The sequence below is a fragment of the Cuculus canorus genome, chromosome 4 (assembly GCF_017976375.1).
Source record: "Cuculus canorus isolate bCucCan1 chromosome 4, bCucCan1.pri, whole genome shotgun sequence".
In the NCBI taxonomy this organism is placed as follows: Eukaryota; Metazoa; Chordata; class Aves; order Cuculiformes; family Cuculidae; genus Cuculus; species Cuculus canorus.
The window spans coordinates 283,619-293,070 of NC_071404.1; positions in this window are offsets into that span (position 1 = coordinate 283,619).

The following is a 9,452-nucleotide window of genomic DNA, read 5'->3' on the forward strand; positions in this document are numbered from 1 at the left end:
ACCAGCGCCGAGGAACCCCAAAGCTGCGGGGAACAGGGGGTCCCGCCAGCAGCGACCCTCCCCCCCGGCACCCCCCCGCGGCTCGGGGGAGCGCTCCAGGGGTGCAGGACGCTTTCAGGGGTGCAGGAAGCTTTGGGGATGCAGGATGCTCTGGGGGTGCAGGATACTCTTTCAGGGGTTCAGGGTGCTCTCTTGGGGGTGCAGGATGCTTTCAGGGGTGCAGGATGTTTCCGTGGCACCCCCAGTTCCCGCTGCCGGGAGGTGCGGGGGGGGCGGTGGGCACTGGACGGGAGTCGGGAGGGGTCCCGCACCCCCACACCCCCCCCTCCCCGGCCCAGAGCCAGACCCCATCCCGTGGCGGCCGAGCCGTGCCCGCCACGCTCCGGTGGCACCGGCTGCTGACAGAGACAAATGAGCCGCCCGCGCGCCACCGCCTTCACACCCCAGCGCCAGGGCGAGCGCGGCGCGGTGGCACCTCGGGACGGGGCCCCGACACAAGGCAGCCCCGCGTCCCCCTGCCCCGGTTCTGCCGTCGGGACCACCCCAGGACGGGTCCCCACCGCGCAGCATCACCGCGTCCCCCCGGCTGTGCCCCTGCCCTCCTGGCAGCCCCGCGACGCCGCAGCAGCTGCGGCTGCACCGCAGGGCCCCGCTCGCTGCCAGCCTGCGGCTCAGCGGGACCTGCCAGCGCCTCGCCGCGCGGCACGCGATGGATGGAGCCGCGTGTGCCAGCGCCCACCGAGCCCCCGGCAGCGCCCATCGCCGCACGCGGCCGTCCCGCCCGGCACCGCGGCCGCCCCGGCAGATGGGCCGTCACACGGGGAAATTACGCCGTGAGGACCGCGGCGGCGATCACGGCTAATGAGAAAATCAAAACACAATTTAATTCCTGTCACCGCCCGAGCGGCTTCAAACGACGCCGCGCGGCGCTGATGGGCCCCGTGCTGTGCCCGCGCCTGGCGGCGGCAGAGAGGTCCCTGGGACGGCCCGGGTGGCACTGGGATGACTGGGAGGGCACTGGAATACCTCGATCAGCAGCAGGATGGGGCTGAGATCACCGGGAGGGCACTGGGAGCACCTGGGCAGCACCGGGACGGCACTGGGATGGCATGAGGGCGGCTGGGGTGGCACTGGGATGGCAGCACGCTCCTTCTTGCGGCTCTGGGCACCGGCACGGCGGCACCTTCCCGCATCGGGCAGGGCCGGGGCCTTGCCGGGGACCCAGGATCGCGACGGCATCGCCCGCGCCCCCAACACTGGTGCAGCCGCGGCGCTGGGAGCAGCCCTGACCCGCTCTGGCTGTGCCCGGCAGCGCCCGGTGCCGGTGGCGGCAGGACGAGTGCCCCCAGGAAGCGCCGGGGCCGTGGGAGCGGAGGGCACCCCTCACCGCTCCCGGTTTTTCTTGGACGATGGCGTTTCCTCCGGCCCTTTGTCTGTGCCGCTGAGGCTTTCCTGTGTGCCCGCGGGCCTGGCGAGGAGCACCGCGGCCGCGCTGCCCCGGCACAGCCAAACACCGCGGCACAGCCCAGCGGGCGCCGTGGGCCGCAGCCGCCATGGTGATGGGTGCGGTCGCCACCCCTGGGCACGCGGCGGCCGCGCACGGGACGGGCCGTGGGCGTCGGTGGGTGCCGCGATGTGGGTGCCACGGTCACAGTCGCTGCCCTGCGCGGCCTTTGAAGTGGGGCGCTTCCTGCCCTGCTTTATGGCCGATCCGTCTGTGCCGCGTGCTTCCCGGCCATAAATCACTCGGCACACGGCACTGCCGGCCGCACACCCGCCGCCCTGGCCAGGGCCTCCGGCCGAGCCCACGGCGGCCGCCCCATGCCCACGGTGGGTGACAGACCCTAGCGTGAGCCCCGCGGCACAGCCGGATCCCCCGGCACTGAACCAAACCGCGGTCCCACCAGGAGACCCGGATCACAAGGCTTTTGGGACGAATCGTGGCAAGTTTGGAAACGCTGCTGGCGATGGCAATGCCGGGGTGCAGGAGGGTCCCCGCTGCCGCCCCAGCACCCCATGGCTTCCACCCGGGCTCAGCGCCGGCGGCACAGCCGCAGCACCGCAGTGCCCTGCACTATTCCGAGCGTTTCCTGGGTTTTATTGTCTCCCCTTTCCCACCGTCCTCACAGGAAGCCCTCGCTCCAGCGGCGCCGGAGGCTCCGTGCCCGCTGCGGTGTGGGCAGAGGCACTGCCAGGACCCATCATTCCTGCTCCCGGCACACGGCTCCTGGCAGCCCGGTGGGAGGCGGTGCTGGGATCGTGCCCCGAGACCCCCACCCAGCTCAGGGGTCCCGGCTGCACCGCGCACGCCGGGGTGAGCCGCGGCTGTGCCAGCATCGATGCCGTCCCCAGCGCCAGGGCGGGACGCACGGTCCCCACGCGCCCATTCCCATCCGGCTGAGCCGCGGCTGCAGCCATACTGGCGTCGATGCCGTCCCGGTGTTAGGGCGTGCCGGGACCCCGTGCACCCGTTCCCCGTCTGGTGGCGGCTCTGCCAGGGCATGTTCCCATGTCCTCACCATCCGGCTGGGAATGCCGAGTGGGCACCGTGCCGCGTCCCTGGGCTTCGGTTCCCACACCCCGATTCCGGCGCTGCCGGTGCGGGTCTCTCTCTGCTCTTCCCGAATCAGTCAGGTGCGGTATCAGAACGCCGCAGCTCCGGCCGGGTGGGTCCTGGTGTCCGATCTCCCGCGACGCCGGTGCCCAGCAGCTCGGGATTGCCACTCTCCTCATCCCCATCCCGGTCCCCATTGCATCCCAACCTGCAGTCCCTTCCCATCCCTGTCCCATCCTCATCCCCTTCCAGCCTCTTCCCAACCCCATTCTATCCCCTTCCCCTCTGCCTTCCCCATCCCCATCCCATCCCCATCCCACCCCATCCCCTTCCCAACCCCATTCCATCCCCATCCCCATTCGCAATCCCATTCCCATCCCTATTCCCAATCCCACCCCATCCCACCGTCCCTCCCCGGTGCCGGGCCCCCGGCTCTCTCTCCCATCCCTCTCTCCGGCGCCGCCGTCCCCCTCGCGCTCCCAGCCGGACCCCGCGCCCCGCAGAGCCGGCAGCGGCAAATTCCAAAGGGCACCCGGGAAGATTAATCGCGGGGCCGACAGCCGGTAACCGGATCGCCCCGCCGGGAGCAGGAATGCGGTACTGCCGCGCTGACCCTGCCGTGCCCGCCACGGCCCTGCCACGGCGCGGTGGTCACGCACCGCAGCCCAGTGTCGACGGGACCATGGGCCGCTTGGAGCACCGCGGGGCCCACAGGACACCATGGGCCAACATGGAGCACCGCGGACCACCGTGGGCCACCGCGGACCACCGGAACCACCACAGCCCACCAGGGTCCTCCATGGCCACCAGCCCGGACCTCCATCCCATCCCCGTGCCGTCACCAGGGCCCAATGCCAGGTTGGGGTCCCGGTGACCCTGACCCCCCCCCGAGCCCCACGGTCCCGGGGGCTCCCGCTGCCCCGGACGGTGATGGGGACACCGGGTGACGCCGAGGGCTGCGTCGGTGCCTCCACGGCACACAGAACCCCCGGCCCTGTCTGTGCCATCCCGGCCAGCGGTGGCGTTTGGGGCAGGACGGGGTCCCGGGGGGGGGTCCCCCGGCTCTCCCACGCCCCGGGGTCCCGCGGGGACGGCCGCGGCCGGGAGGGAGGATGCGGGGCAGACGGTGGCCGGGAACAGAGCGAGGCGGGAGGAAGGATGGCGCTTCCTCTGCGACGGCTCCTCTTCCTCCCGGCCGGCTCTGCCATGCGGCGCGGCACAGCGCGGCCTTACAGCGCTCACCGTGCCCCGTGCCATGGACGGAGCACATACGTGAACACGCGTGTGCGCGCACGCACAGCCCCCTCCCGCCCGGCAGCCGCGCTCTCCCCGTGCGCCGCCGCCACGTTTCATTGCGCTCTTCTTTTTAATTAACCCCGGGGCGTCGCGGCACCGCTGCCTCGCCGAGGTTAATGGCGGCGGCGACCCACGGCGACCCGCGCGCGGCAGCGACCGACGAACCCCCCCCGGCACCTCCCGCCCCACTGCAGCCGGGGAGGGGCCCGGAGAGCCCCCAGCCCCACACGCTATGGGGCACTGGGGGGCTGTGGAGCCCTCAGAGGGCACTGGGGGGGGCACTGGGAGGGCTGTGGAGCACTCAGGAGGCAGTGGAGGGTACTGGGAGAGCTATGGGAAGGCTGTGGGGCACTGGGAGGGCACTGGGGGAGATGGAGGAGGCACTGAGTGGTTCTGGGGGGCACTGGGAGGGAACCGGGAGAGGGGGGTCACTGGGAGGGCCACGTCCCCCCTCTCCCCCCGCTCAGGTGCTCCTGTCAGCGCGGCTCTAATCCGGCGCTCGTTCATCTCGGCCCGGCTGTCAGCGCCCAGACAGAGCCGTGGCCCACCCGCGGCCCCCCGCGCTCGCCCCTAATTGAATCCGCATGGCCGCATCGCCGCCACGGCTGCATCGCCACATCGGCCACATCGCTGCACTCGATGCAGCACCGCGTTGGCTGCATCACCACATCACCATGCCGGCAGCTTCCCTGTGCCGGCCGCATCACCACACCAGCTGCACCGTCGGCACAGCCACGCCGCCCGCAGCACCGTGCCAGCCGCATGGCCACATCGCCGTGCTGGCCACGCCATCACATCCAGCACCGTCCCGTGTGCCCACAACCCCGGAGCGAGAGGGTGGGGGGCTCGGCCACAGCCCCCGGGTCCCTCCCGGCAGCTCGCGGTGCAGGGGATGATGCGGCCGTGGAGTGAGGGTCCTGCTGCCCCCCCCCCAGCCCCACATCGACCCCGAACCTCCCGGGGGTCCCACCCCACAGCAGCCCCAGAGGGTCCCCAGGAGGGGGGAAGGAGCCGGGATGGCCCCGAGGCCCATGGAGAGGGGGGTCCCATCATCCCTGGGGAGGGGAACGGGGGGGGGGGGGGGGGGTCCCACCATCCCTGGGGAGGGGAGGGGGGGGGGGGGTGTCCCATCACCCCTGGGGAGGGGAACGGGGGGGTCCCATCATCCCTGAGGGAGGAGGGGAGAGGGGGTCCCACCATCCCTGGGGAGGGGAGAGGGGGGGTCCCACTATCCCTGGGGAGGGGAACGGGGCGGGGGGGGGGGGGGGGTCCCACCATTCCTGAGGAGAGGAACAGGGGGGTCCCATCATCCCTGGGGAAGGGGAATAGGGGGTCCCACCATGTGCCCGTGGTTGGGGCACATGGGTGGGAGAGTGCCCAGAGGGGAGGAGGGGGGTGGGTAGCAGCATTTGCTCCGGAGGCTTTGAAATGCATCTCCCCCCCCCCTCCCCCCGGGGCCATTTGGTTGGAGTTTGGCCCCGGCACCCATTTGGGGACCCTGTGGTGGGGAGGGGTCTGGGGGGGGGGGGGGGGGGGGCAGCACCGCTTGAGAGCGGCTCCCCACGATGGCACATGTGCTTAGAAGCAGAGACTCATAGAATCACCAGGTTGGAAAGGACCCATTGGATCATGGAGTCCAACCATTCCCAACACTCCCTAAACCATGTCCCTCAGCACTTCATCCACCCGTTCCTTGAACACCTCCAGGGAAGGCGACTCCCCCCTCCCTGGGCAGCTGTTCCAGTGCCGATGACTCTTTCCATGAAGAATTTTTTTCTGATATCCACCCTGACCCTCCCCTGGCGGAGCTTCAGGCCATTCCCTCTTGTCCTGTCCCCTGTCCCTTGGGAGAAGAGCCCAGCTCCCTCCTCTCCACAACCTCCTTTCAGGCAGTTGTAGAGAGCAATAAGGTCTCCCCTCAGCCTCCTCTTCTCCAGGCTGAACACCCCCAGCTCTCTCAGCCGCTCCTCGTCAGACGTTCTCCAGCCCCTCAGCAGCTTCGTTGCTCTTCTCTGGACACTCTCCAGAGCCTCAACATCCTTCTTGTGGTGAGGGGACAGAGCTGAACACAGTATTCGAGGTGCGGTCTCACCAGTGCCGAGTACAGAGGGAGAATCCCCTCCCTGTTCCTGCTGGTGACCCCATTTCTGATCCAAGCCAAGATGCCGTTGGCCTTCTTGGCCCCCTGGGCACACTGCTGGCTCATGGTCAGTCGCTGTCAACCATCACCCCCAGGTCCTTCTCCTCCGTGCAGCTCTCCAGCCATTCTTCCCCCAGTCTGTAGCGCTGCATAGGGTTGTTGTGCCCCAAGTGCAGGACCCGGCATTTGGCCTCGTTGAACCTCATCCCATTGATCCATCCTGTTCCGATCCCTTTGGAGCCTCCCTACCCTCCAGCAGATCCACACTTCCACCCAGTGCTGCGCCGTGAGCCCCTCTGGGCACGGGGACGGCACACCTGCGCCCGCCTGGCACGGATGGGAACACACCAGCACACGCGTGTCCCTGCCCGCACACACAGCACTGTGCCCACGGGAGCGACGCTTGTGCAAACACACACACACGTGCCCAGTACACACGCATGCGGCAGCGGATCAGCCACACGCTGGGCCCCATTCCCATCCTCACCCCCGTTCCCATCTCCACCCCCCATCCCCTCACCGCCGCTGTGGCGCACGCGGCGCGCTCGGTGCGTGTTAATGAATTGCTCATTTGCCGGCGTTCCCGGGGGATCCCGGGGCGCCCCCGCTCCCGGCACAGCCACCCCCGCGCGGGGTCAGGCTTTATTGCCAATAATTGTGGGGGTCCCCCTGCTCCCCGCGTGTCTCCGCGCCCCACGGTTTAATTTCGCGCCGCGCTCTCCCCCTTATTAAAGGAAAATTCATTTGCAAGCAATTTCCATGTGCGAGCGAGGCGGCAGCTCCGGCTGCGGCGCGGCGCCCCGGGAGCCCCTAATCGAGTTACCGCCAGGCGCTGCGGCGCGGAGCCGCGTTATTGGGATGGATCCGATAAATAATGGATCAGGGACAGCGCGACGCGGCGTAGGTGTGCTGAGCTGTGCCCGCTGCGCCGGAATCGGCACCCGGAATGGCTGGTGTGGCACAGGGCATCCCCACATGGCACCCCAGTATGGCACAGGGCACCCCCACACAGCACAGGACATCCCCACACGGCCCAGGGCACCCCCACATGTCACAGAGCACCCCAGCATGGCCCAGGGTACCCCAGTATGGCCCAGGGCACCCCCACACAGCCCAAGGCACCCCAGTATGGCCCAGGGCATCTTCACACGGCCCAGGGCACCCCCACATGGCACAGGGCACCCCCACACAGCCCAGGGCACCCCAGTATGGCCCAAGGCATCTTCACACGGCCCAGGGCACCCCCACACGGCCCAGAGCACCCCAACATGGCCCAGAGCACCCCCACACGGCCCAGGGCACCCCAGTATGGCCCAGGGTACCCCAGTATGGCCCAGGGCACCCCCACACAGCCCAGGGCACCCCAGTATGGCCCAGGGCACCCCCACACGGCCCAGGGCTACCCAGTATGGTCCAGAGCACCCCAGTATGGCCCAGGGCACCCCCGTATGGCCCAGGGCACCCCAGTATGGCCTGAGGCACCCATCGCAGTGCGGCCATTCTGCTCCCGGGCTGGGGGGGCACAGGGTGCCCCGACACCGGCGCCCGTGATCCCGGGCACCAGGAGCCACGGCTGTCCCGGGCGTGCAACAGGGCAGCACCGACCCGAGCAGGCGTGTGCCCCTCCGCAGCCACGCGCACACCCCCGGCACACGCACACGGGTGCACGGCAAGAGCTGCAGCCCCACCCGTGTGCAGGTACCCCCTCACGCGTGCACACCCGCCCCGGTGCACGGCCTCAAGCACACGTGTGCACACGCGGACACACACGCAGAGCTGCGCCCATGTACGTGTGCTCACACAGGCACGGGTGCACACCAAGACACGCGCACCCTCATGCACATGCACCCCCCTCACATGTGCACACACGCACACCCTCACGCATGCACACCCGCCTTCATGCACACCCTCACACACACATTGTCATGCACACACACTAATGCACACGTACCCTCACATATACACACACGCCCTCATGCACACACACATCCTCACACACACACATCCTCATGCACACCCTCGCACACGTCCTCATGCACACAAGCATATCCTCACATGCACACACGTACACCCTCACATGTGCACACACCCTCATGCAAACACACACCCTCACGCACATACACACACCCTCACGTGTGCACACACGCAAACCCTCACACATGCACACACACACCCTCGTGCACACATGTGCACCCTCACATGTGCACGCATGCCCTAATGCACACACACTCACACATACACACATGCCCTCATGCACGCACACACCCTCACGCGTGCACACACATCCTCGCACACGCACACCCTCACACGCACATCCTCATGCACACACACCGTAATGCACACACAGTCACACGTACACACACATCCTCATACACACACAACCTCATACGTGCACACACATCCTCACACACGCACACCCCTCACATGCACATTCTAACGCACACACACCTTAATGCACACACACTCACACGTGCACACACATCCTCATGCACAAACGCACACCCTCACGTGTGCACACACATCCACACACACACCCCCCCCCCCCTCACAAGCACATCCTCATGCACACACCCCCTAATGCACACACACTCACGCGTGCACACCCCCCCTCACATATACACACACCTTCACGCACTCACAGGTGCACACACGCGTGTGCCGGTGCTGCTCACCCCGCTCCCGTGGGGCGCTCGGTTCCAGCCCAGCAGCCGGGAAGGGCTCCGAGGTCTCCGTTCCAGCCCCTCCGGCCGGACCGGGGTGCACTGGGGGTGCCGAGGGCACAGCCCCACATCCCCGTACCCCCCGATGTGGGGCAGGGCGAGATGGAACCCACGCACCCCAAGCGGGTTTGATCCCAAATCCCCCCCCCCCCTTTCACCGCCATCACCACCCGCTGGAATCGCTCCGGCTGCCGGGAGCCGTCAAGGTTGGGTTTCTCCGCTTTCCGTTGGGATCGCGTTCCGCTTGGCTCAGCGAGATTGGAAGCCCCTTCCCAAGCCCCACCGGCAGCGCCCGAGCCCCCTGCACCTGCTGCCCCATTCCCGCACCGAGCGCAGCCGTGACCCCCGCGACCTCCGCCGCCGGCCTAGAGCATCCCAAATCCATGCGGATACTCTTCGGGATTGGGGATGGGGGATGCCGAATCGCCCCAAAAGGGGCGATTCGGCATCCCCCAGCCCCAATCCCGATGGAGGTGGCGGTGTTGGCACGCAGGGCTCACCTGCACACGCGGGCGTTCCCGGGATTTTTACGAGCGCTGGGAATCCCGGAGTTATTTGTACCAGGAGGGCAATGGGAGAGTAAAAAGAAAAAGGGGGGGGGGGGGGGTGGAATTTATGACCGGGCCGTGCTCTGAAACCCAAAACCCACCCAAAAGAGGCTTTAATCAGCGCCAGGCGCGCGGCCCCCGTGCTTTTATGGGAGAGGCCGTAAATTGTTCGGGATTGGGAAAAAAAAGGGGGG